Source organism: Aegilops tauschii, chromosome 2, assembly GCF_002575655.3.
Source record: "Aegilops tauschii subsp. strangulata cultivar AL8/78 chromosome 2, Aet v6.0, whole genome shotgun sequence".
In the NCBI taxonomy this organism is placed as follows: Eukaryota; Viridiplantae; Streptophyta; class Magnoliopsida; order Poales; family Poaceae; genus Aegilops; species Aegilops tauschii.
The window spans coordinates 145,708,303-145,735,509 of NC_053036.3; positions in this window are offsets into that span (position 1 = coordinate 145,708,303).

Genomic DNA, 27,207 nt, shown 5'->3' on the forward strand with positions numbered 1-27,207 from the left:
ACGATGCAACGCACATGATGCCATGATGAGATGCAACAAAAAAAATAAAAAACACAACTGACTCGCAAAACAAGGAAGGCATCTGGAGCGTCGGTCTCGGGGCTTTACAACACTCCACCAATACAAGAGGATCTCGTCCTGAGATCTAGGATGGCATCGGAGAAAATCGGAAGAGGAAGAGGTAAAACAAAGTTGCTTCTTTGACAAACGAGTGAAACCAAAGAACCTTGAGAGTTCGCAAAGCTTGAAGAAATGACACGACGGAGGTGAACAGAATTTAAAATACTCCGTTCCGCAAGAGGAACAAGGAACATTACAAGAACCTTTTAGGTTGAAAAACATGGAAATAAGAGCTTCACGAACGAAAAGAATATGACCACACTGATAGAAAAGAAAAACAAGGAACACCATGTGAACTTTGGAGTTTGCAAAGCTATGAATGACGAGAACAATGGACGAGAAGTACATGCAAGCACTCTGGTTGAAACGAGATGTACAAGGAACGATAAGGATCAATTACGATAACGCTCCGGTTGGAAAATGGAAGGGATAGAATATGAACTTGGCAAACTGAAAGCACTTGGCTGAGACTCCCGTTAAAAGAGGAATGGTAGACACAACACTCCGGTTAAATGGATACGTAAGAAAAGAACACGATCCTCACAATTCGAGATGATGAGCGAAGAGAGCAACATCACCATGCCTCCGGAAGAAGGAATAGAAGATAGATCATCAGAATAAAAGAATGGAGAAGGAAATGCCAACTTCTGCCACCAATGATCTTGGAAAACACCCTTCCAAGAAGGTTAGAATGGAGTTGTTGGAAAAACCAACAACGAAACGAATAAGCTTGTAGTGGGCTTATAGAAAACTTCTCAAGATAGAGGCGAAATTCTGCCACTACGGAAACAGTTGATTGGATTGAGATCAACAAGGAGAAGAAAACTTCTTCACCAAGATGAGAAGGAGACAATTTGATCATTGATAAACACCACAAATAGCAACATTCCTTAGGGAAGGCTATAGGTGAAATATAACCCAATACAACTCCAACAAAAAGATTGATTGGTTGAAAAGATCTCTTGAATGAAGATAAAATGATGGATTTAAATATGTCACTCTTGAAAACTTTGTGAATCATGAACCCGAAGGGAAATTATCCAAAATGACATAGCACCACCTCAAAAGATAAGGTAGGAAGAATTGCACTTCGGAATGCAAGATGAGGAATGCTTGAACTCCTCAAAACAAAACATGTGTTGAACACCATGTTTATTTAAGAGTATAGCTTGACGGATCTTGACTCCAAGAGAAATATTAAAGAACAATTGAAGAATGAAAGGAATACTTGACGAAGCACCATGTAGAGCCTCCATGAAAAACTCCGGTAATAATAGAATGATCAAACGAACGGGAAAGTTGAAAAGAACTCCGGGAGAAGCCTTGCAATGATTAGATGAAGCTTTGAAATGATATAATTGAAATAACTTGGAGCTCTGGAAAGAAAAATGAACAAATGAGATCAAGAATTTTGATGAATCTCCGGAATAAGGAATTAATCACTTGGAGGAAACAAGAATAAGAATTACATTACGCGTATCCTTCACCAATTTAGATTGATGACAAACTACGGATTTGACATACTACTTATTCTTGTAGAAAGGATTAAAATAGATATAGCGCAAACTTGAATAAGGTCTTCCACAAATCGTCGGTAGGATTTGAAAGAACGAATGAGTTGATACGATAACGAAGGAAGAGAAATCTTGAATGAACCACCGTAAGAATTGAAAATGAACGAAGTAAAGATAAAGAAACACTAGGAAGGATTAGGAAATGAACGAAGATACTTGAGAGAATTTAGATACAAGTGAACGCAGAGATCCCGAGCTGATTAGATAATACTTGAATGATGCACCGGTAAGATTTGGAGAATGAGAGCTGAAAGCTAGAATGAATAATTCTGAGATGATGAGTTCCACAGAATCTAACTGAAAAGTTCCTGAATTGCTTCGGATGGGTATGAAAAGAATTCTCACAATCGAAAACAATTATGAGAGGATGGCATAAAGCTAGAACTATGAATCTTCAAGAGAACGGATATGATTTGGAGGAAACTCTTCCTCGGTCTTCAAAATCCGAGAATGATTATAAACACCACCATGAATTGTTGAGGCACTCTGTAATGAAAATTAGAAAGGTGGAACCAATGATGAAAATAATTTGAAAGATCTTGGAGAAAGACATTTGACTGATGATAATTCATTCTTACATCAAACTTTGAAAAGAATTATAGAAGCTCCGGGAAAATTAGAAGAGTCAGCTAAGATCCTGGGAAAAGACTTGTGGGTTAGGGCCCACTCAAAAGATACACCGTTGAATGATTAAAAGAAAGATTGCGCCGGTTGAATTAAATGGCTTGAATAAGGTAAGACCTCGAAATAGCTTGAAAGGATTTCGAATAGAAACTTGAATCTTCTGGGATATCTTCAGCACTCCGGAACAATTGAATAGCATGCGAAGAATGATTAAGAGTTGCACCGGCATGAGAAAGCATTTGAAACGAGGAAAGGAATGTGATCAACACTGAAGGCTTGAATTTAATCCACCTAAAAAAGAAAAAGAACGAAGAATGATGAACTTGAAGCTCCATTAGTATCTTCCTGAGAATCACCGGATAAGAACAAGGAGAAAAAGAATGAAGAGACTTCACATCAATAAAAAGGATACTTGATTAAGAAATCCGAGTCCTTGAAGAAAGCGGGTGGGAGGGCGGGAAAAAAAGCAACTTGGGGTAGATGGAATAAACACCGTTGAGAAAACTTAGAGTTGATCTTGCAGATGTTGAAAATGATCGGATCCACTTGAAGAGAAGCACACCAGTTGGAAATAGAATTGGGATGACACTCTTGATGACCAAGAAGGATTAACACTCCCATAGAAACATGAGAACACCACTTGGAAAAGGTATGGAATCAACACTTGACACTGAATCAACTCGAATACCACAACTGAAAACAAAACAAAGGATTTGGCTTGCAGAATAAGCCGGAAACAAACATATGATAGATCCCATATCGTATCATGTGTGTGTTGGAAAGATATCCTACGAGATACTTGAATTCCCACTTATAAACTCCTGAAACTTTCTGGTTATGCAATCTGGTGTTGGGGATACAGGGGACACAAAATATCTCACCCAAACTAACAATCCCTAGATCCAGTTGTATCCATCCGTCAACACATAACCAAGAAACCTTCGGAAATTGTTTACCTCAACCTTCGAAAAGCATCCGTTATACGAGTTATGGCAATACTGCCAAACTCCCGCCCTAGTACTGGGTGGCGTCGAGGTGATCTCACCAACAGCTGCATAAAAGAGATTTCCGATGTCGGCGAAACTCAGGTATTCCAGAAATGCAACGATGAAATTGTGATGACAACACCTCGGAGCTCAACTCCCCGGGACACTGCCACAATCCCTAAATGTCAGGAGGCACCAAGAACAATGTTCTCCTCACAAAACCATCGGAACGATTCCAAGATACCCGCGTGATCCTAAAAAAAATTTAGTGAAATTTGAGGAGAGAAGAGCCAAAACTTCTACGTCAGGAGGCCTCACCAGAGCGATGAAGGGACTGAGGAGTAAAAAGTATCCTACTCTCCAATATATATAATCCTAAGACTCAAAACATTTTTGTTCTAGACTCAACAACGCCAGCGATTCGATCAAGCAGGGGGCTCCTAAGTCGGGGATGGCTCTGATTACCAACTTGTAACACCCACGATGCGGCTATATCTCCCACGTGTCGAGGCACCACTTAGAGGCATAACCGCATTGTGGTTTTGTCGCAAGAAGGGTCTTCTTCACACAATCCCATGTAATGAACAAGAATGGGATAAAGATTTGGCTTACAGTCGCCACTTCACAAACTACATAAATAAATCATACATCAATCAGAGTACACACATAGGTCCGACTACGGAACCAAAATAAAAGAAGACAACCCCAAATGCTAGATCCCCGATCGTCCCAACTGGGCTCCACTACTGATCAACGGGAAACGGAACAACACAACAAACAAGATCTTCATCGAGCTCCCACTTGAGCTCAGTTGCGTCACCTGCACTGGTACCATCGGCACCTGCAACTGTTTTGGTAGAATCTGTGAGTCACGAGGACTCAGCAATCTCACACCCGCGAGATCAAGACTATTTAAGCTTATGGGTAGGAGAAGGTAGTGAGATGGAGCTGTAGCAAGCACTAAGCATATATGGTGGCTAACATGCACAAATAAGAGCGAGAAGAGGAGCAACGGAACGGTCGTCAACTAGTAATGATCAAGAAGTGATCCTGAACTCCTACTTACGTCAAACATAACCCAAAAGCCGTGTTCTCTTCCCGGACTCTGCCGAAAAGAGACCATCACGGCTACACATGCGGTTGATGCGTTTTAATTAAGTCGAGTGTCAAGTGCTCTACAACCAGATATTAACAAATTCCCATCTGCCACATAACCGCGGGCATGGCTTTCGAAAGATAATACCCTGCAGGGGTGTCCCAACTTAGCCCATTATAAGCTCTCACGGTCAACGAAGGATATTCCTTCTCCCGGGAAGACCCGATCAGTCTCGGAATCCCGGTTTACAAGACATTTCGACAATGGTAAAACAAGACCAGCAAAGCCGCCCGATGTGTCGACAATCCCGATAGGAGTCGCACGTACCTCGTTCTCAGGACACACCGGATGAACACTACGTACAACTAAAACCAGCCCTCAAGTTTCCCCGAGGTGGCGCTGCAAGTGGCTCTAGTTTGGACCAACACTCCGAGGAGCACTGGCCCGGGGGGTTAAAACAAAGACGACCCTTGAGTCTGCAGAACCCAAGGGAAAAAGGCTTAGGTGGCAAATGTTAAAACCAAGGTTGGGCCTTGCAGGAGGAGTTTTATTCAAAGCGAACTGTCAAGGGGGTCCCATAAATCACCCAACCGCGTAAGGAACGCAAAATTAAGGAACATAACACCGGTATGACGAAAACTACGGCAGCAAGAGTGGAACAAAACACCAGGCATAAGGCCGAGCCTTCCACCCTTTACCAAGTATATAGCTGCATTAATTAAATAAGAGATATTGTGATATCCCAAAATATCCATGTTCCAACATGGAACAAACTTCATCTTCACCTGCAACTACCAACGCTATAAGAGGGGCCGAGCAAAAGCGGTAACATAGCCAAACAACGTTTTGATAGGAAAGGTGGGTTAGAGGCTTGACATGGCAATATGGGAGGCATGATATAGCAAGTGGTAGGTAGCGCAAGCATAGCGATAGAGCGAACAACTAGCAAGCAAAGATAGAAGTGATTTCGAGGGTATGGTCATCTTGCCTGAAATCCCGCTAGGAAGAAGATCGAATCCATGAAGAAGACAAACGGACGGAGTCGAACGAATCCTCACAACTCCGGAATGAAACCGAAGCTAACGAGAGAAGCAACCCGGAAAGAAACAAACAACATAGTAAACAACCACCACATACACATGGAATGATGCAAAATCAAGTATGATGCATGTCCGGTTTAATGAGGCATGGCATGGCAAAGTGCACAAACAATACTACAAATTAAGTGGAGCTCAATATGTAACAAGTTGCATATTGACGAAACACCACATCAATTATTTAGTACGCTCTCGTTTATGTACCCAACAAAGTTAAATGTTGTTAAACATGGCAAGAGGGTGAAGCATAAATAAACTAACTATTTAGGCAAGTTTAAATGAGGCCGGAACAACAAATAACAATTCCGGAAAATCCTCATGTCCATATTTTAGATTTGGTACTGTTCTTCCTAAAACCATATTTTATTGTTGTTAAACAGGAAAATAAAGTGCAACATGTTAATCTATGCATTTTTCTACCCAATTTATATATAAAGTTTATTTAAATCCGAGCTACGGTTATTTAGTTATGAAATAAATCATTTTAACATGGCATTTAAGCAAATTAATGCAAACAGCAATTTAAACATTTTAAACATGGATGAAAGTTGCATATTATGAGACTAGACAGAAATCTAAGCATTTTTCATATATGAAGTTTTTACATATGATGCACTGTTAAAGAGTTATTATATGCACGAAGACTAGGGACTTTTCTGTAAAACTGCACTCTCTGGATAATTAGCTAAAAACGTTGTAGAGGAAAAACATGCATCGGGCCGAAACTTGAACAGGGCCGAACAGGAGCAGGCGTTGGGGGGCAGCTCACCCATGGGCCTTGGCCCGGCTGGGGATGCGGTGGCCCACGTGGCAGGGTAAGGCGCGGCTGGGCCCTGGCGCTCGTCCACGCTGGCGGGATCGAACGAGGAGGTGGAGGGGTTGCGGTCTACGCTCCAGGACGAGCGGTTCTTGGCGTTGGTCTCGTCCTCGAAGCAGAGGAAGCAGGGGAAGCAGGGCGGCGATGGTGCTGGCGGTCTCCGGTGGGGCGGCGCAGCGATCTGAAGGTGGGGATGCAAGGCCTCGCCAGATCTGGCGGAGACGGCGACGAACGGAGTAGGGCGGTGGCAGGAGCTGCAAGGCCATGGCACGGGAAGAATTTAGAGGGGATGCAGCAAGAAAGAGAGAATACAAGGGAAGGAGAGCAGCAGCAAGGCTCACAGGAGCACGAGCGGGCGGCGAGGACGAAGCAGAGGTGACCCAAGGTGGCAGGTGACCAGGGCGGCGCGGCTCCATCTCCATGGACAAGCAGCCATGGTTTGTTTCCTGTGAAGAGGAGCGAGAGAGATGATAGATTCTGATAGAGCGTTGCCGGCGAGCGAGAAGAAAGTAGAGGGGAGGATGGAGAAGAAGGGCATGGTCCTGCTAGAGGTGGTCGTCTGCGGTGTGGTTCGCCGGGGCGGCGGGTCGCGAGGAGGAGGAGGAGCGCTCGGGCATCTCCCGTGCGGTGGCTTGGGCAGAGGAGACAAAGGGAGCAAAGGCCGTGGCCTCGATCCAACCTGGATCAAGCGCCGGCTGGCTGCGGGAGAGCTTGAGGTTGGGCATGCGGCTGCGCGTGGGAGGCTAGGAATGGAGTGGCGCGGAGAACAAGGGAGGTGGTCGGAGGGCGAGAGAGGATCTGGATCGGGCGCTGGTTGGATAGCTGCGGGTGCGGGTAGGAGGAAGGTAGCTAGGCTGATTGGGGATGGATCCCGAGGGGACTTTTGGTGGAGTGGCAGCGGAGGCGACGGGTGGATGGGACAAGGTCCCTAGGTTTTAGGGTTAGTCTTTATATAACAAGTGAATTTTTTATAGGGGTATTTGGTCCCTCCGATCTTAATCGGATGGCCTGGAAAAAATAGGGTAGGAGAGTCCAACGAGAAACCGATGATGATTTAGGGATGTTAGGGGATGATCCGGACCCATCGGTAACAACAACCCGGGTCGGGTTCGGGACAATTTCGGACGCGCACACAAGGGGGTTTGTGCACTCTACAGAGAGACTCCGGTTTAGGCAAGAGGGCAAACGAATAACAAGATATGACTTGGAACGGTCAACGAAAGCAAGGGGGAACACGGCAACTACGAGCGGATGCAATTTTTAAAAACAAAGACGATGCAATGCACATGATGCCATGATGAGATGCAACAAACAAATAAAAACACAACTGACTCGCAAAACAAGGAAGGCATCTGGAGCGTCGGTCTCGGGGCGTTACAGTAGAAGCCTTTGAAACACTTAAGAAAGCCTTAACTTCTGCACCTTTTGTTCAACCACCTGATTGGAACTTGCCTTTTGATATTATGTGTGATGCTAGTGATTATGCTGTTGGTGCTGTTCTAGGACAGAGTTGATAAAAAAATTAAATGTTACCCATTATGCTAGCAAAACTAAAGACAATGCTCAAAGAAATTATGCTACCACCAAAAAAGAATTTTTAGCAATTGTGTTTGCATGTGATAAATTCAAATCTTGCATAGTTAATTCTAAAGTAATTGGTAAGACCGATCATGCTGCTATTAAATACCTTATGGAAAAGAAAGATGCTAAACCTAGACTCATTAGGTGTGTTATATTGCTACAAGAATTTTATTTGCATATTACTAATAGGAAGGGAGCTGAGAATCTCGTAGCTGATAATCTATCTAGATTAGAAAATATTCTTAATGACCCACTACCTATTGATGATAGTTTTCCTGATGAACAACTAGGTCTTATAAATGCTTCTCGTAATACTCCTTGGTATGCAGACTATGCTAATTACATCATTGCTAAATTTATACCACCTCGTCGAACAAAAGAAAAAGTTCTTCTTTGATTTAAGACATTACTTCTGGAATGACCCACATCTTTAAAAATAAGGAGTAGACGGTATTATTAGGCGTTCTATACCTGAGCATGAACTGGAACAAATCCGATGGCAATGTCATTCCGAGGCTTAGGGAGGACACCATGCTAGAGACAAAACTGCACATAAGGTATGGCAATCTGGTTTTTATTGGCCTACTCTTTTCAAGGATGCTCGTAAGTTTATCTTATGTTGTGATGAATGTCAAAGAATTGGAAATATTGGTAGACGTCAGGAAATGTCTATGAATTATTCACTTGTTATTGAACCATTTGATGTTTGGGGATTTGATTATATGTGACCTTTTCCTTCCTCTAATGGGTTTACACATATTTTAGTTGTTGTTGATTACATTACTAAGTGGGTTGAAGCTATTCTAACTAGTAGTGCTGATCATAACACTTCTATTAAAATTCTTAAATAAATTCCCGAGGTTCGGAGTCCCTAGATATTTAATGACTGATGGTGCTTCACATTTTATTCATGGTGCATTCTGAAAACTACTTCCTAAATATGATGTCAATCGTAGAATTGCATCTCCTTACCATCCCCAATCTAGTGGTCAAGTTGAGTTGAGCAATAGAGAACTAAAGCTAATCTTGCAAAAGACCGTCAATAGATGTAGAAAGAATTGGTCTAAGAAACTTGATGATGCATTATGGGCTTATAGAACTGCTTATAAAAATCCTATGGGCATGTCTACGTATAAAATGGTTTATGGAAAAGCATGTCATTTACCTCTTGAGTTAGAACATAAAGCATATTGGGCGATTAAAGAACTCAATTATGATTTCAAACTTGCCGGTGAGAAGAGGTTATTTGATATTAGCTCGCTAGATGAATGGAGAACCCAAGCCTATGAAAATGCCAAGTTGTATAAAGAAAAGGTTAAAAGATGGCATGACAAAAGAATACAACAACCAAACTTCAAAGTGGGTGAGTATGTTCTATTGGACAATTATCATTTCAGCTTCTTTGCAGGAAAACTTCTCTCTAAATGGGAAGGACCGTATATCATCGAAGAAGTTTATCGTTCTGGAGCTATTAAGATAAATAACTCTGAAGGCACCAATTTGAGGGTGGTCAATGGACAAAGAATTAAGCATTATATTTCAGGTAAGCCTATTAATGTTGAAACTAACATTATTCAAACTATGACACTGGAGGAATACATAAGAGAGACCTTTATAACACTCCAGAACCCTGAAAAAGAATAGGTACGTGATACGGTAAATAAACCGACTACACAAATTCCATAAAAAACATTTTCTGTCAGTTTTGGAATATTAGAAAAAAGTAAAAAAAAATAAGAAACAGCCGAGGGGACCCACGAGGTGCACATGAGGCACCAGGGTGGGCGCGCCCTGGTGGCTCATGGGCCCCTCGTGAGCCTTCCCGACTCCTTTTTCTGGAATACCTTTTTTGCAATATTAAAATTCTTTATATATACTCCCGGACGTTTTGACCACCGCATCCCGGAAAGATCCTCTGTTCTTGTTTCGTGCTATTTTCTGACAGATATAGTTCGCCATGGCTCCCCAAAGCCTCCGTACCAATCACCATATCATTCAACCATCGCCGGCCAAACGCCCCTATAACGGGGTCTACGACAAGTGGTCGTCAGGAGAGGAGGACAATGGCAAGGATGAGAAGGTGAAAGAAGTTCTTGGAAACCAAGCCCAAGAAGGAGGGCAAGCCATGCCCATGGAGGAAATCGCAGAGAAGGGAGATATCCTTCAACACTTCTATGATCATCTCTCCCCATCTGAAATTGAAGCCCTAAGGCTCTTTGAAACAATTTGTGCTCAGAATACATCTCTCACTCGTGAAGTTATTTTGTTGGAGGAGCAAAACATCACCCTTCGGAGCATCAACCGTAAATTGGAGTATCTGCCAATGCTGAAGGACAAGCCCACCACTTCATCGCCACCACCATCACCAAAGAAAGAAACTTGAGTACACGGGTATGGGCACTCCCCTTGGCTAGTGCCAAGCTTCGGGGAGGTGCCCCGGTATCGTATCACCACCACGTTTATTATCTTTACCTATTTTTAGTTTGATCCTTAGTTATTTCATGATTTAGTTGAATAAAAAGTTTAGTATGATCTATTTTCGAGTGCTAGTTTCATGATCTGTCTATCTATGTAATCGAGTTGAGAGTTATATAATAAAGATTAGATTGAGTTTTTGCTTCTTTACTTTTATGTTTCAATCTTAACAATAAAAATAATGGAAGAATCATATGCTAATCTTATGGAAAGTAATGACATTACATCAAGAATAGTATAAGTGGTAAAATTTATTGAAAGTTAACAAAATAGCATTGGTCAATGAGGCAATTCATGAAAGAATTAATAAGGGAAGAGAAGATTCACATGCAAATACACTATCTTGGACATCTTTTATGATTGTGAGCCCCCATTAAGTATTTTATGTCAAATTGTTGACGTTGGACAAGGAAGCCAATGTAATGAGATATGTTTGTTTATATTCACATACAAGTTATATTGTTATAGATCCTCCAACATGTGGTGCTTGCCCAATATCTTTGCTAGCCAAAAATCAACACCAAGTACATATACTACTTGTGCATCCAAAAACCCTTAAACCTAGTCTCGTGTCATGAGAGTCCACTATACCTACCTATGGATTGAATAAGATCCTTCAAGTAAGTTGTCATCGGTGCATAAAGCGATAAAAATTGCTCCTAAATATGTATGATCTTTTATTGTAAGGGAAAATAAGCTTTGTACGATCTTGTGATGGTAAACTAATAAAAGCGACGGACTGCATAATAAAGGTTGCTATCAGAAGGGGCAATATAAAGTGACGTTCCTTTGCATTAAGAGCTTGCACATCCAAAAATAAAAAGTGCATGACAACCTCCGCTTCCCTCTACAAAGGGCCTATCTTTTACTATTATGTATTTACTTTTCATGGAAGAGTCAATAGTATTCTCCTCTACTCCTTTTTATTTTTCTCTTTTGCAAGCATCATGTGGTGTGGAAACATCTAAGCATATATATCCAGTTGGATATGAGTGATCATGAGTTATTATTGTTGACATCACCTTGAGGTGAATAAGTTGGGAGGCGAAATTATAAGCCCCTATCTTTCTATGTGTCAGGCTGAAACTTTTTGCTCCATATATATGTTGTGAGTGTTAGCAATCATAGAACACTAAATGATATTTGAGTATGTGGACTTGCTAAACAAAAGCTCCTACTTGAGATCCTTCCTGAAAGATGATGAATTGTAATTGCCTTGTTGACTGAGAACACAGTTTGCTAGTTCTCAAGAAGCATTATGTCTTATACTTCGTTGTTGTGATGAATTTTTACTTGCTCATGAGAAGTTCTATGATAATGTCTATCGCTACTATAATAATGATCATGATGCTACTATGTTCGTATTTTGTTTTTATCGACACCTCCCTCTCTAAACATGTGGACATGGTTATTGATATCGGCTTTCGCTTGAGGACAAGCGAGGTCTAAGCTTGGGGAGTTGAAACGTCCATTTTGCATCATATTTCCGACAGTTATGTATAGTGTTTTTAATCAATATAACACTTTGTGGAGCAATTCTAATGCCCTTTCTCTCTTAATATGCAAGATTTACATGAAGAGGGAGATTGCCGGCAGCTGGAATTCTGGATCTGAAAAAGCTATGTCAGAGATACCTATTCTTCACATCTCAAAATGAGCTGAAATTTCATGAAGATTTATTTTGGAATAAATAAAAACTACTGGAGAAAAGAAATACATGAGGGGGCCACCCAGCAGCCCATGAGGCACCAGGGCGCAACCACCCCCTGGGCGCGCCCTGATGACTTGTGGGTCCCCTCCCCATCCTCCGGTGCCCATCTTCTGGTATATAAGACCATTTTCCCAAGAGAAAATAAGGAGAAGACTTTTGGGACAGAGCACTGTCGTCTCGAGGCGGGATTTAGGCAGGAGCAGTTTTGCTCTTCGTCGGAGTGATTCCACCGGGGATACTTCCCTCCGGGAGGGGGAAATCGAAGCCATCTTCATCACCAATAACCCTCTCATCGTGGAAGGACCAATCTTCATCATTATCTTCACCAGCACCATCTCATCTCAAACCCTAGTTCATCTCTTGTATTCAATCTTTTATCAAAACCTCAGATTGGTACCTATGGGTTACTAGTAGTGTTGATTAATTACATCTTGTAGTTGATGCTAGTTGGTTTATTTGGTGGAAGATTATATGTTCAGATCCATTATGCTATTCAATACCCCTCTGATCTTGGACATGAATATGATGTGTGAGTAGTTACTTTTGTTCTTGAGTACATCGAAGAAGTCTTGTCATAAGTAATCATGTGAATTTGGTATTCGTTCGATATTTTGATGATATGTATGTTGTTGTTTCCCTTAGTGTTGTTATGTCAACGTCGACTAAATGACACTTCACCATATTTGGGCCTAAGGGAATGCATTGTGGAGTAGTTATTAGATGATGGTTGGCTAGAGTGACAGAAGCTTAAACCCTGGTTCGCTATTCCATAAGGGGCTGATCTGGATCCATATGTTTAATTCTATGGTTAGATTTGTCTTAATTCTTCTTTCGTAGCTTTGGATGCTTGTGAGAGGGGTTAATCATAAGTGGGAGGCTTGTTCAAGTAAGAACAGCACCCAAGCACTGGTCCACCCACATATCAAATTATCAAAGTAGCGAATGCGAATCAAACAAACCTGATGAAAGTGACTAGATGAAATTCCCGTGTGTCCTCAAGAACGCTTTTCTTATTATAAGAGACTATTCCGGCCTGTCCTTTGCTACAAAAAGGATTGAGCTACCTTGCTACACTTTATTTACTATTTCTACTTGTCACTTGTTATAAATTATCTTGCTATCAAACTACTCGTTACCGATCATTTGAGTGCTTGCAGAAAACACCTTGCTGAAAACCGCTTGTCATTTCCTTCTGCCTCTCATTGGGTTCGACACTCTTACTTATCAAAGGACTATGATTGATCTCCTATACATGTGGGTCATCAGTAAGGCACATGTAGAAATGTAGGAGTGCAAATTTTGATTTCATATCATAGACAGTACCTAACGTTGGGCTCTTAGCCGTCCTAATAGGGCTTTGGCCAGTGGAGTAGCGATAAAGTGTGCTGCAGTTGGGGTTGTCTTTCCTAGGGTTGTTGATCTATCTGATTTATCAGGTATCACTCCTTTTCCGAATACTTTGTTTGTACTCCTACAGGATCTGCACTCACCCTCTGCCTTTCGGAAATCTATTACGAAATAACAACATTTGACTGGAAAACATGGTATGATGCACATGGTATAGGTACAGAAAATGGATAGGCATGGAATGTACTCATATATGATGTGTAACTTAGCATATGGTGGTGTAACAAAGTAGAAGTAATACAACCTTGCCAAGTTAGAGCAAGCACCTTGATGGGTGAATAAGATAGGCCATCCTCCACCATGCCAAGTTTGCTAACCAGTGGATTGTTCTACAATATTCCTCTCGTGCGCCCACTATCATATTCATTATGACCATGTTCAATACCTGACATGCATGAAAACATAAAAATAAGTGAGATTATCTTTGTAATGCATAGGGGGTTCTAATCCAATAGTGCCTCCCTATAAACCCCTATGTGCTATCTCTGTACAATTCTTCTGAGAGATGCCATGTGTGTTGTAATTTGGTGTGTGCATTAATATAATGTGGCCTACTACTCAAAATATAGGCTCCCTGTTGAGAGATCCAGAAGTAATGATACTTCGCAGGTGATAGCTTCAAAATATAGTAAGGAAGAACAACTCGACCTGACCTGTCGATCGCAAATGTCTCTGATACTATTCCCACCAAGGAACATATTGTACTTATTAAAGAAGAAGAGAAGAGGATCATGTTAAAGAAGAGCAGAAGAGAAAGCAGATTGTAGATATTACAAGTCTTTCTATACAATGTTTGTTACCCACCCATGATGAATGAGAGCTCACAGAGAAATACTATTCCTTCCTGTCCCTCTATATGTGGCTCACATGCATTTCTACACTAAAGTAGGAACATTTAGTTAATCAATTAAACTTCTCTCTGTTTACTAACATCAGCATCATATTAGATTCAAATTGTACAACTAAGCTTGTTTAGCTTGATGGGTGGAGTAGTGCTATTATAACACAAATCGCGTAGGCTGATCGTGGTGATCATAAAAGGGGGAAACCCTAAGCATGATGAGTATAGCGTTGACCGTAGCAGTGGCATGGCAGATCTGAAGCTGCAAACCATGCAAAGGCTACTTAGCAACTGATGTTTGCTTTCAACTAACAACACCTCGCGTGAGAAGCGCTTGAGATGGTGGCAGACGGAGGGGCCTGGGCCCCTCCTAGGAGGCAGGCCACCCCGCGTGGCCCTTGGGAGCCCCCACTGGTGACAACACCCCCCCTGGTCGGAGCCGCGCAGCTCCCGCACCCAGCTGCGGCAATACCGCGGGGGACGCGGCGGACGATTCGGCGATGGCCGCCGAAGCTGTCTGGCGCGATGAGCCGTGGGACAACTCCGAGGCGCACACCATGCGGCGTCACCCAACTGCGCCGCGGCCCAAAGGAGGAGCAGGAGGACGAGGAGCGGTGCGTCCAGGTCGCTCGGCACACCGCGGTGAAGCAAGCGAGGGGCGAGGGGGCGCCTGGCCGCCGCGTGTGGCGAAGACGAACGCGGTGATTTCTTCAAGCGAGGCGTCGTGGACGTCCTTGGTCGGGCGACAACGTAGCAGCCCCGCGCCATGAGCAACGCGGTGTGCGGAGCGGGAAGCCTGCAACTTGCGGGCGAGGTGGCGGTGGCAGAGCGGCCACGCGCCTGCTCGCTCGCCGACGGGCGGGTGGAGGAGGCCTCCCGCTCTCCCGCGGGATCGGTGGTGGCGTGAGGGCACTGTCCAGGGGCACCACAGGCGGCGAGCGACGCTTGGACCCCGTCGGCAGCTCGGCGCACGGCGTGTTCCTGGCGAGCTGCGACTTTTTCCATGTCGATGTTGAAGTCGAGGTTGAAGGCGCGAAGATGAGAAGTCCCCCTACCTAGCGCGCCAAATGTCGGAGCCTAGGATCTGCGTCCAAGAAAATTATCCAAGAACTAGGGTTTGAACTGTGGGGGGCTTTGCTTGATGACCTATGACCCGACGACAACTTCGGCGAGATCACGACGAGCACACTCACTCACACCGGACACGAAGAGGATGTGGGAGCTACCCAAGTTCGGGCCACCGTGCGGTGTAATAACCTACTCCTGCCTTGTTGGATTGCTTTGTAATGGAGAGCTTGTGGCTCTAGGTACACATGGTGTGGCGGCGAATGGTTTAATACCCTTACATGGAAGCAGCCCTGCCCCTTTTGTAGTGCCTTGGTCCTCTTCCCCAAAAATATGAGCGGGAAAGAGTGGCCACAGGGTGGCAATTCAATGGAGGACAGGTGTCGGTGTCAAAACCGGCGGATCTCGGGTAGGGGATCCCGAGCTGTGGATCTTGGATCAATGGGGAACAAGGGATGATGGACACGGTGTTTACCCAGGTTCGGGCCCTCTCAAAGAGGTAAAACCCTACATCCTGCTTGATTGTATTTGATGTATGATATGGTTACAAAGTCGATCTACCTCGAGGGCAGGCGAGCTATACCCTAGTTTGATGGGGTGATGGATGTTGCTCTAGCCTCAAGACTAAAATCCCTTGGTTTATATAAGCACCAGTAGGGTTAGGGTTACATGCGATCAGCCACAAAGAAGGAAATACCATGCCTAATCTTGACTTGGAGGGTATGCCACATCTTCGAAGATCTCCTATCCGTCCACAATCCGCACACTAGCTTGGCCCTATAATGGCCCATCAGTTCGGCCCACATGTAGTAGGCCAACGGCCCACCCTTTCTTCGATGAATCACCATCGCCGGAGGGAATCCTTACGTCATGCAGCCTTCACCAACCAGGAATTCAATGCATTTAATTTGGTGGACGCGTACCTTGGAATGGCCCGATCAGGACTAGAAGGAATCGCCAATTTTTTTGCTAAGACGCAGGTGTGAGTTTTAAATAGCTTTTAAGAGCATATCATAATCCCTATCCTAGTAGCTCCCAAGCCTTAATTTGGGGGGGGGGGGGACAGCCGAGTTAAGGATCGGAATTATCTTGATTGTGCAGGCTGGGAGTGAACAAAATAACAAGTTGTCCGAAGACCTCAAGCTGAGCCGAACACAGTTGGCCGATGCGAAAGCCGAACTAGAAGCGGCCAAGAAAGCTACTTATGAAAATCCTGGTAAGTGAAAAAGCTTTAGAATGCTGGAAGACTATATATGGAGTTCCCTGCATATTGATACCATGCCATCCCTACAACCACCAAATCCATGAACCAACTGCGGAGGGAATTAGAGGCTGGCAAACGAGTACTAACACAGAGTCAGGAGGAGAAGAATGAGCTCAAGGTGGAAAATCAGCGGAAAGCCAAAGAAATCGAGAGTTTAAAATCTCAGTTGGCACAAACCTTGGAGGAGAACTAGAAGCTCAAAGGTGGCATATTCGGTAAGTCATGAATTCAATCTCACGCGTATGTGGGTGATCACAATATTTTGGAAAGTGTGCTGCCTCCATTTGCTAGATCTCCTGACAGGGTGGCCGGAAGAGGAAATGGGTTCCTTTAGTGGGAATCTTTTGAAGGAATTGACCAAAACGAACGAAAGAGACCAGAAGGACATGAAAAGCATGGTTAAGGCATTATGGCCGCTAGAGGTGCCATCGGAGAGCAAGGCAGAGATGGCTAGCCGCTTTAAAGGGGCGAGGCGACGCTTTGAATTGTGGAAGACATCGGCCTGCCGGGAAGGGGCGCGCGAGGCTTGGGCAATCGTAAAGACCCGGTTAACCAAACTCGAGCCTGAACATATGGCTTGAGTGGGACCCGTGGGGCCAGATGGGCAGGAAATACCACTTAGCTTAGTGTATGACAAAGTGATGCCCGCTGCTCGGTACTCCCAGAAGGATTGTGCTTTGGAAAGTTTGATAGATGGTATTGATAAAGAGTAGGGTGCGTGATTCTATGTATCCATGTACTTTACATCGTGCCATTCTCAAACCACAGTAACAACGTTGTCGTAACCGGCCATCGGCTTCTGCCTCCTCGACCAGTGATCGGGGAGTGTTTCGTACTGTACGCCCCAACGAACAGGGAATGCTTCTAGTGACCAGGCAATCCGGCCATTTGGTGAGAACAGACTAAGCGCGCGCAGCGAGCTATGTTATATTACTTTTTAACATAAGAAACATCTTCCGAAGAAAATAGTTCCTCCAAGGGTTCCTTTCTTAGGGTGTGGTATGTTGACCATAAGTCGTGAATCTGGATGCTAGTAATACACAGATGTGTGTGGTTTTTAGGAAACCAAGGTTAGTCGAGCTGGCAGCTAGCGCCTGGTTATTTTCACTTCCCCTGAGGCCGACCTATTATTTTCTGTATGAACACTAGCTTTCGGCTTCACCCGTCTGAGGTTCGCATCCGGGTTACCTGGGCGTAACAATCGCATAGGTGCTCCCTTTACCGCCCAGCCGAACAATCAGAAATGTAGGGTAAACATAGGATCCAGGCAACCCAGCTTGGCAAAGGACTTAAGTCAAATAGGTGCATATAGTGGCTTGAAAGATATGGGAAGGATGATGATTCAAACAACGGGAACAAGGTTGTAAGAAGTATATTGTAATTGGCCGCTTTAAGAGAAGCCCCCACGTAAAGCTGGGTGGTGCATCCGAAGATGTGTACAATGTTCACCTGCCGTGTTACGGTTTATCCGAACTCTAGGTCTAGGAGGCTAAAGCTCCAAAAATAAAACAAAGAAAGATAAAGGGCGAAGACCGAGCTAGGAGTGTTGATGACGACGTCGAATTAGGCATAGAAACGTCGAAGCCAAGCGCGTTCCATGGGTTCGGTTCGAGGTGATTAACTGACGGGCTGCGGAGGTGATATGCCCCCCTATGAGTACTTCGTTTACGATGAATGGGCCTTCCCATTGGGGTGAAAGCTTATCTTTCTGGTTCTCCGGAAGTTGGAGGACGAGTTCTCCCACGTTGTATGCCTTTGCCTGAACCTCCCAATTTTGGTAGCGTCCTGCTTGCTGTTGATAAAATGTGGAGCGTGCCTATGCGATGTCGTGCTGTCCTTCCAGGGCGTCCAGGTCATCCTGCCAATCCAGCTCGGCCTCCTTCTCTTCGTACATGCGCACTCTGGGTGTGTCATGGATTAAATCACATGGGAGGACCGCATCGGCACCGTACACCATAAAGAACGGGGTTTATCCCGTTGACCGATTAGGAGTGGTGCGCAACCCCCATAGCACGGAGTCCAGCTCCTCTACCCAGTGATGATCTGATTTGTTAAGTGAGTGGACTAAAAGAGGTTTTATGCTGCTCATAATTAATTCGTTTGCTCGCTCTACCTGCCCATTAGTTTGCGGGTGGTATACCGGAGCGTAGTCGAGTTTTATCGGTGGTTATGCTGTGGGGAACACCATAATGGTGTACAACACTGGATATGAAGTCCACAACTGGTCCGGATTCCGCTGAGGTTACCGGTTTTGCTTCAATCCACTTAGTGAATTTACCCACCATAACTAGTAGGTATTTATTTTTCTTGGTCCACCCTTTAAGTGGTCCGACCATGTCAAGCCCCCATACGGCGAATGGCCAAGTTATGGGTATAGTCCGAAGAGCTGTGGGAGGCATATGGCTTTGATTTGCAAACAGCTGGCACCCAATGCAATGTTGGACTAGGGTACGTGCGTCCGCGCGGGCTATGGGCCAGAAGAACCCTGCTCGGAAGGCCTTGCTAACCAGGGCCCGAGCTGCTGCGTGGTGGCCGCCCATGCCGGCATGTATCTTGGTGCTCTGAAGAACCCCCATAGTGCTCTTTTATAGAGCTCGCCCTCATGGACCTTGTATGCTTTAGAGCGCCGGATTATGCGCCGCGCCTTCATCTGGTTGTCAGGGAGTTCAAGTCACAGGAGGTAGGCAAGTAATCGTTCGGTCCAAAGGGGCGATTATGGCCATGATCTCATGGGCCGAAGGTGTTTCTTCTAGTGCGGAGCCTCCGATGATATAATCATGTAGCGATCCAACCTCAAACGGTCGAATCTCTGTGCATAAGTGTCATCCCTGGACCGGTAATGCTGACACACACAGTACTCGAAGGATTTATAACAGAGTGCAATCACACACTTATTTCATCGAATGTCTCAAAAGAGAACTTGTTACAATAAATGTGGCTTAAGGTCATCTAAATAAGATAACAACGGAAGGCTTAGAAGATAAATGAGTCCATCAACTCCAACGGCATAGCTGAGTGCACGACAAACGACCTAGCGCACCTTACTCTTCGTCTGAAAAGACTGCAACATGACATGTTGCAGCCCGAAACGGGTCAGCACATGGAATATGCTGGCAATATAACACAGTAGAGCAATGAACAGATAAAAGCTACCACTACATGCATATATGGCTGGTGGAGGCTCTATGGTTATAATGTTTTTGCGAAAAGCCAATTTTTCCCTGCAACAAAGGAATATATTTTATTTAACTATCATGGTGGTTGAAACATTGAGAAGGTTCCTCCAACTCAATCCCAATTAAAAAGTAACTAGCAACCCAACAAATTAATTTAAAGTGGTGAGATCAACATGATAATTCAAGTACCAGATACTCAAGATGTCCATAATCGGGGACTCGGCTAACCATGATTAGTTTATACACTCTACAGAGGTTTGCGCACTTTTCCCCACAAGACTCGATCTCCTCCGTTGGATTTATCGCACTACATGGTGTTTGAGAAATGGATGACCGAGACGCAGTCTTTAAGAAGCATTAACTCTAACCCTGGGTAGACAGTACTGATACGTCTCCATCGTATCTATAATTTTTGATTGTTCCATGCCAATATTATTCAACTTTCATATACTTTTGGCAAATTTTTATATTTTTTTGGGACTAACATATTGATCCAGTGCCCAGTGCCAATTCCTGTTTGTTGCATGTTTTTGTTTCGCAGAATATCCATATCAAACGGAATCCAAACGGGATAAAAACGGACGGAGAATATTTTTGGAATAGTTGGAGAATTCCGGAAGAAAAATCCACGCGAGACGGTGCCCGAGGGAGGCACGAGGCAGGGGGCGCGCCCCACCCCCCTGGGCGTGCCCCTGACCCTCGTGGGCCCCCGTAAGGCGGTTGATGCCCTTCTTCGACCGCAAGAAAGCTAATTTTTGGAGAAAAAAATCACGGCGAAGGTTTCAGTCCAATCGGAGTTATGGATCTCCATATATATACGAAACGGTGAAAGGGCAACAGACGAGAACGGAGAAACAGAGAGAAACAGAGAGATAGATCCAATCTCGGAGGGGCTCTCGCCCCTCCCACGCCATGGATACCATGGACCAGAGGGGATACCCTTCTCCCACCTAGGGAGAAGGTCAAGGAAGTAGAAGAAGAAGAAGGAGGGGGGCTCTCTCCCCCTCGCTTCCGGTGGCGCCGGAGTGCCACCGGGGGCCATCATCATCACCACGATCTTCACCAACACCTCCGCCATCTTCACCAACATCTCCATCACCTTCCCCCCTCTATCTACAGCAGTCCACTCCCCCGCAACCCACTGTACCCTCTACTTGAACATGGTGCTTTATGCTTCATATTATTATCCAATGATGTGTTGCCATCCTTTGATGTCTGAGTAGATTTTCGTTGTCCTATCGGTGGTTGATGAATTGCTATGATTGATTTAATTTGCTTATGGTTATGTTACTGTCTTTTGGTTCCCATCATATGAGCGCGCGCGTGGATCACACCATAGGGTTAGTTGTATGTTGATAGGACTATGTATTGGAGGGCAAGAGTGACAGAAGCTTCAGCCTAGCATAGAAATTGATGCATACGGGATTGAAGGGGGACCAATATATCTTAATGCTATGATTGGGTTTTAGCTTAATGAACGTTAGTAGTTGCGGATGCTTGCTAATAGTTCCAATCATAAGTGCATAGAATTCCAAGTCAGAGATGACATGCTAGCAGTGGCCTCTCCCACATAAAACTTGCTATCGGTCTAGTAAAGTAGTCAATTGCTTAGGGACAATTTCGCAACTCCTACCACCACTTTTCCACACTCGCTATATTTAATTTATTGCTTCTTTATCTAAACAGCCCATAGTTTTTATTTACGTGCTCTTTATTATCTTGCAAACCTATCCAAAACACCTACAAAGTACTTCTAGTTTCATACTAGTTTCCGGTAAAGCGAACGTTAAGCGTGCGTAGAGTTGTATCGGTGGTCGATAGAACTTGAGGGAATATTTGTTCTACCTTTAGCTCCTCGTTGGGTTCGACACTCTTACTTATCGAAAGAGGCTACAATTGATCCCCTATACTTGTGGGTTATCAAGACCTTTTTCTAGCGCCGTTGCCGGGGAGCAATAGCGTGGGGTGAATATTCTCATATGTGCTTGTTTGCTTTATCACTAAGTAATTTTTATTTGCTGTTCTTAGTTGTTCTCTCTCTTTAGTTATGGATATGGAACACGAAATACCAAAAAAATTAGGTGTACTTGCTACTCATGGAGATGAGGAACCTCCTAAAACCCTCGATGCTCGTTATGTGACAGATATTATGTACTACTTTGATAATCCAGAGAAAACCCCATTCAATTTGGTAATGGGAGTAACGTTGGATCAACGTGAATACTTTAGGGATTATCGCTTGACACAAAAAGGGAAACTATTATGGGGTCAATTTTATATATTGAAGTGGTAAGCTTGGCAAGTATGCTTGAGTTATGATTATACTTGTTGCTCTAGGATGAAGGCTCCACACCTTCCCTTTTGATGCAAATTTAATGATAATAAAACCTTAGCTTCTTATGCTAATGGTATATATGATTATTATGATGTGGAACAAATAGAAGAATTTGTTGCTTTTATGGGTGCTTATGAAATTGAATCTATGTTTAAAGAGTTTGAAGATTTTGATGATGCTGTTTATAGACCTGAAAATTTAGCTATCCTCAAATATTGTTATGAGAATTATGAATACAATTACGAAATTAATGCACTTATTGAGAAAGTCTCCGCTGTCCAAGAAGAGACTAATATTTTGCAGGAATCTATGGAAGAAGAAATTGATGAAACTCTGAGCTCATTGGATGAAAAAGATGACGAGGAGAGCGAAGAACAAAAGGAGGAAGATCGGATTAGCTACCCGTGCCCACCTTCTAATGAGAGTAACTCTTCAACTCATACATTGTTTAATTTCCCTTCGTGCTTACCGAAGGATGATTGCTATGGTGACTGTTATGATCCCATTGATTCTCTTGAAATATCCCTTTTTGATGATGCTTGCTATGCTTGTGGCCAAGATGCCAATATGAATTATTCTTATGGAGATGAACTTGCTATAGTTCCTTATGTTAAACATGAAATTGTTGCTATTGCACCCATGCATGATAGTCCTATTATCTTTTTGAATTCTCCCAACTACACTATATTGGAGAAGTTTGCACTTATTAAGGGTTATATTGATGGGTTGCCTTTTACCGTTGCACATGATGATTTTGATGAATATAATATGCATGTGCTTGCTGCTCCTACTTGCAATTATTATCAGAGAGGAACTATATCTCCACCTCTCTATGTTTCCCACATGACAAAATTGCAAGAAACTGTTTATACTATGCATTGGCCTTTACTAGGTGTGCATGAATTGTTCTTTTATGACATGCCAATGCATAGGAAGAGAGTTAGACTTCATCATTTCTTGATATATGTTGCTTTGTTCTCACTACTAAATTCTAAATCATTGTTGATTCAAATTGGCTTTGATATACCTTGGGATCCGGGTGGATTCACTACTTGAGCACTATATGCCTAGCTTAATGGCTTTAAAGAAAGCGCTGCCAGGCAGACAACCCGGAAGTTTTAGAGAGTCATTTATTTCTGTTGTGTGCTTTTATAAAGTTTTACAATAAAAATAATGTGCCAAGGTTTGCCTTTAGGATGTTTACAATGCTTGTTGGTTTGTACGGTGCAGGACAGAAACTTTGGCTGTAGTGCGCGATTTTTAACTTTTTACTGGAATGTCAAACGGTTCTGATTCTTTTTGCAATGTCTTGCTATACAAATTTTTTATTTTTACTAATTTTGTAAGACTTTTTCAAGTATCAGAAGTATGGTGAATGTTCAGATTATTACAGATTGTTCTGTTTTAGACAGATTCTGTTTTTGATGCATAGTTTGCTTGTTTTGATGAAACTATCAATTTATATCAGTGGATTAAGCCATGAAAAGGTTATATTACAGTAGACACAATGCAAAAACAAAATATGAATTGGTTTGCAACAGTACTTAGAGTAGTGATTTGCTTTATTATACTAACGGATCTTACCGAGTTTTCTGTTGAAGTTTTGTGTGGATGAAGTGTTCGATGATCGAGAAGGTCTCGATGTGAGAAGAATGAAGAGAGGCAAGAGCTCAAGCTTGGGGATGCCCGAGGCACCCCAAGTAAATATTCAAGGAGACTCAATCATCTAAGCTTGAGGATGCCCCGGAAGGCATCCCCTCTTTCTTCAACAAGTATCGGTATGTTTTCAGATTCGTTTCATTCATGTGATATGTGCAGATCTTGGAGCGTCTTTTGCATTTAGTTTTCTTTTTTATTTTACGCACCATACTGGTATGAGATAGTCCTTGGTTGATTTATAGAATGCTCTTTGCACTTCATTATATCTTTTGAGTATGGCTTTATAGAATGCTTCATGTGCTTCACTTATATCATTTGAAGTTTGGATTGCCTGTTTCTCTTCACATAGAGAACCGCCATTTGTAGAATGCTCTTTTGCTTCACTTATATTTGTTAGAGCGTGGGCATATCTTTTGTAGGAAGAATTAAACTCTCTTCCTTCACTTATATCTATTTAGAGAGATGACAGGAACTGGTCATTCACATGGTTAGTCATAAAATCCTACATAGAACTTGTAGATCACTGAATATGATATGTTTGATTCCTTGCAATAGTTTTGCGATATAAAGATGGTGATATTAGAGTCATGCTAGTGGGTAGTTGTGGATTAGTAGAAATACTTGTGTTGAGGTTTGTGATTCCCGTAGCATGCACGTATGGTGAACCGTTATGTGATGAAGTCGGAGCATGATTTATTTATTGATTGTCTTCCTTATGAGTGGCGGTCGGGGACGAGCGATGGTCTTTTCCTACCAATCTATCCCCTAGGAGCATGCGCGTAGTACTTTGTTTCGATGACTAATAGATTTTTGCAATAAGTATGTGAGTTCTTTATGACTAATGTTGAGTCCATGGATTATACGCAGTCTCACCCTTCCATCATTGCTAGCCTCTTCGGTACCGTGCATTGCCCTTTCTCACCTCGAGAGTTAGTGCAAACTTCGCCGGTGCATCCAAACCCCGTGATACGATAAGCTCTATCACACATAAACCTCCTTATATCTTCCTCAAAACAGCCACCATACCTACCTATCATGGCATTTCCATAGCCATTCCGAGATATATTGCCATGCAACTTCCATCATCATCATATACATGACTTGAGCATCATGGTCATATTCCTTTGCATGATCGTAAGATAGCTAGCATGATAGTTTCATGGCATGTCCGTTTTTTGATGTCATTGCTACGCTAGGTCATTGCACATCCCGGTACACCGCCGGAGGCATTCATATAGAGTCATATCTTGGTTCTAGATATCGAGTTGTAATATTGAGTTGTAAGTAAATAAAAGTGTGATGATCATCATTATTAGGGCATTGCCCCAGTGAGGAAAGGATGATGGAGACTATGATTCCCCCACAAGTCGGGACTCCAGACTTTATGAAAAATATAAGAAGCCAAAGAAGCCCAAATAAAAAAAGAGGCCAAAGAAGCCCACCAAAAAAATAAAAAAAGGAAAATAAAAAAATGAGAGAAAAAGAGAGAAGGGGCAATGTTACTATCCTTTTACCACACTTGTGCTTCAGAGTAGCACCATGTTCTTCATAGAGAGAGTATCCTATGCTTTCACTTTCATATACTAGTGGGAATTTTCATTATAGAACTTGGCTTGTATATTCCGATGATGGGCTTCCTCAAACGCCCGAGGTCTTCATGAGCAAGCAAGTTGGATGCACACTCACTTAGTTTCTAGTTTGAGCTTTCATACACTTATAGCTCTAGTGCATCCGTTGCATGGCAATCCCTACTCCTCACATTGACATCAATTGATGGGCATCTCCATAGCCCGTTGATTAGCCGTGTCGATGTGAGACTTTCTCCTTTTTGTCTTCTCCATATAACCCCATCATCATATTCTATTCCACCCATAGTGCTATGTCCATGGCTCACGCTCATGTATTCCGTGAAAGTTGAAAAGGTTTGAGAACATCAAAAGTATGAAACAATTGCTTGGCTTGTCATCGGGGTTGTGCATGATGTGAATATTTTGTGTGGTGAAGATGGAGCATAGCCAGACTATATGATTTTGTAGGGATAAATTTCTTTGGCCTTTTTATTTTGAAAAGACATGATTGCTTTATTAGTAGGCTTGAAGTATTATTACTTTTATGTCAAATGATAGACTATTGCTTTGCATCATTCGTGTCTTAATATTCATGCCATGATTAGACATAAGATCAAGATTATACTAGGTAGCATTCCACATCAAAAATTATCTTTTTTATCATTTACCTACTCGAGGACGAGCAGGAATTAAGCTTGGGGATGCTGATACGTCTCCGTCGTATCTATAATTTTTGATTGTTCCATGCCAATATTATTCAACTTTCATATACTTTTGGCAACTTTTTATATTATTTTTGGGACTAACATATTGATCCAGTGCCCGGTGCCAGTTCCTGTTTGTTGCATGTTTCTGTTTCGCAAAATATCCATATCAAATGGAATCCAAACGGGATAAAAATGGACGGAGAATATTTTTGGAATATTTGGAGAATTCCGGAAGAAAAATCCACGCGAGACGGTGCCCGAGGGAGGCACGAGGCAGGGGGTGCGCCCCACCCCCCTGGGCGCGCGCCTGACCCTCGTGGGCCCCCGTAAGGCGGTTGATGCCCTTCTTCGGCCGCAAGAAAGCTAATTTTTGGAAAAAAAAAATCACGGTGAAGGTTTCAGTCCAATCGGAGTTACGGATCTCCATATATATACGAAACGGTGAAAGGGCAACAGACGAGAACGGAGAAACAGAGAGAAACAGAGCGATAGATCCAATCTCGGAGGGGCTCTCGCCCCTCCCACGCCATGGAGACCATGGACCAGAGGGGAAACCCTTCTCCCACCTAGGGAGAAGGTCAAGGAAGAAGAAGAAGGAGGGGGGCTCTCTCCCCCTCGCTTCCGGTGGCGCCGAAGTGCCACCGGGGGCCATCATCATCACTGCGATCGTCACCAACATCTCCATCACCTTCCCCCCTCTATCTACAGCGGTCCACTCTCCCGCAACCCGCTGTACCCTCTACTTGAACATGGTGCTTTATGCTTGATATTATTATCCAATGATGTGTTGCCATCCTATGATGTCTGAGTAGATTTTCGTTGTCCTATCGGTGGTTGATGAATTGCTATGATTGATTTAATTTGCTTGTGGTTATGTTGCTGTCCTTTGGTGCCCATCATATGAGCGCGCGCGTGGATCACACCATAGGGTTAGTTGTATGTTGATAGGACTATGTATTGGAGGGCAAGAGTGACAGAAGCTTCAGCCTAGCATAGAAATTGATGCATACGGGATTGAAGGGGGACCAATATATCTTAATGCTATGATTGGGTTTTACCTTAATGAACGTTAGTAGTTGCGGATGCTTGCTAATAGTTCCAATC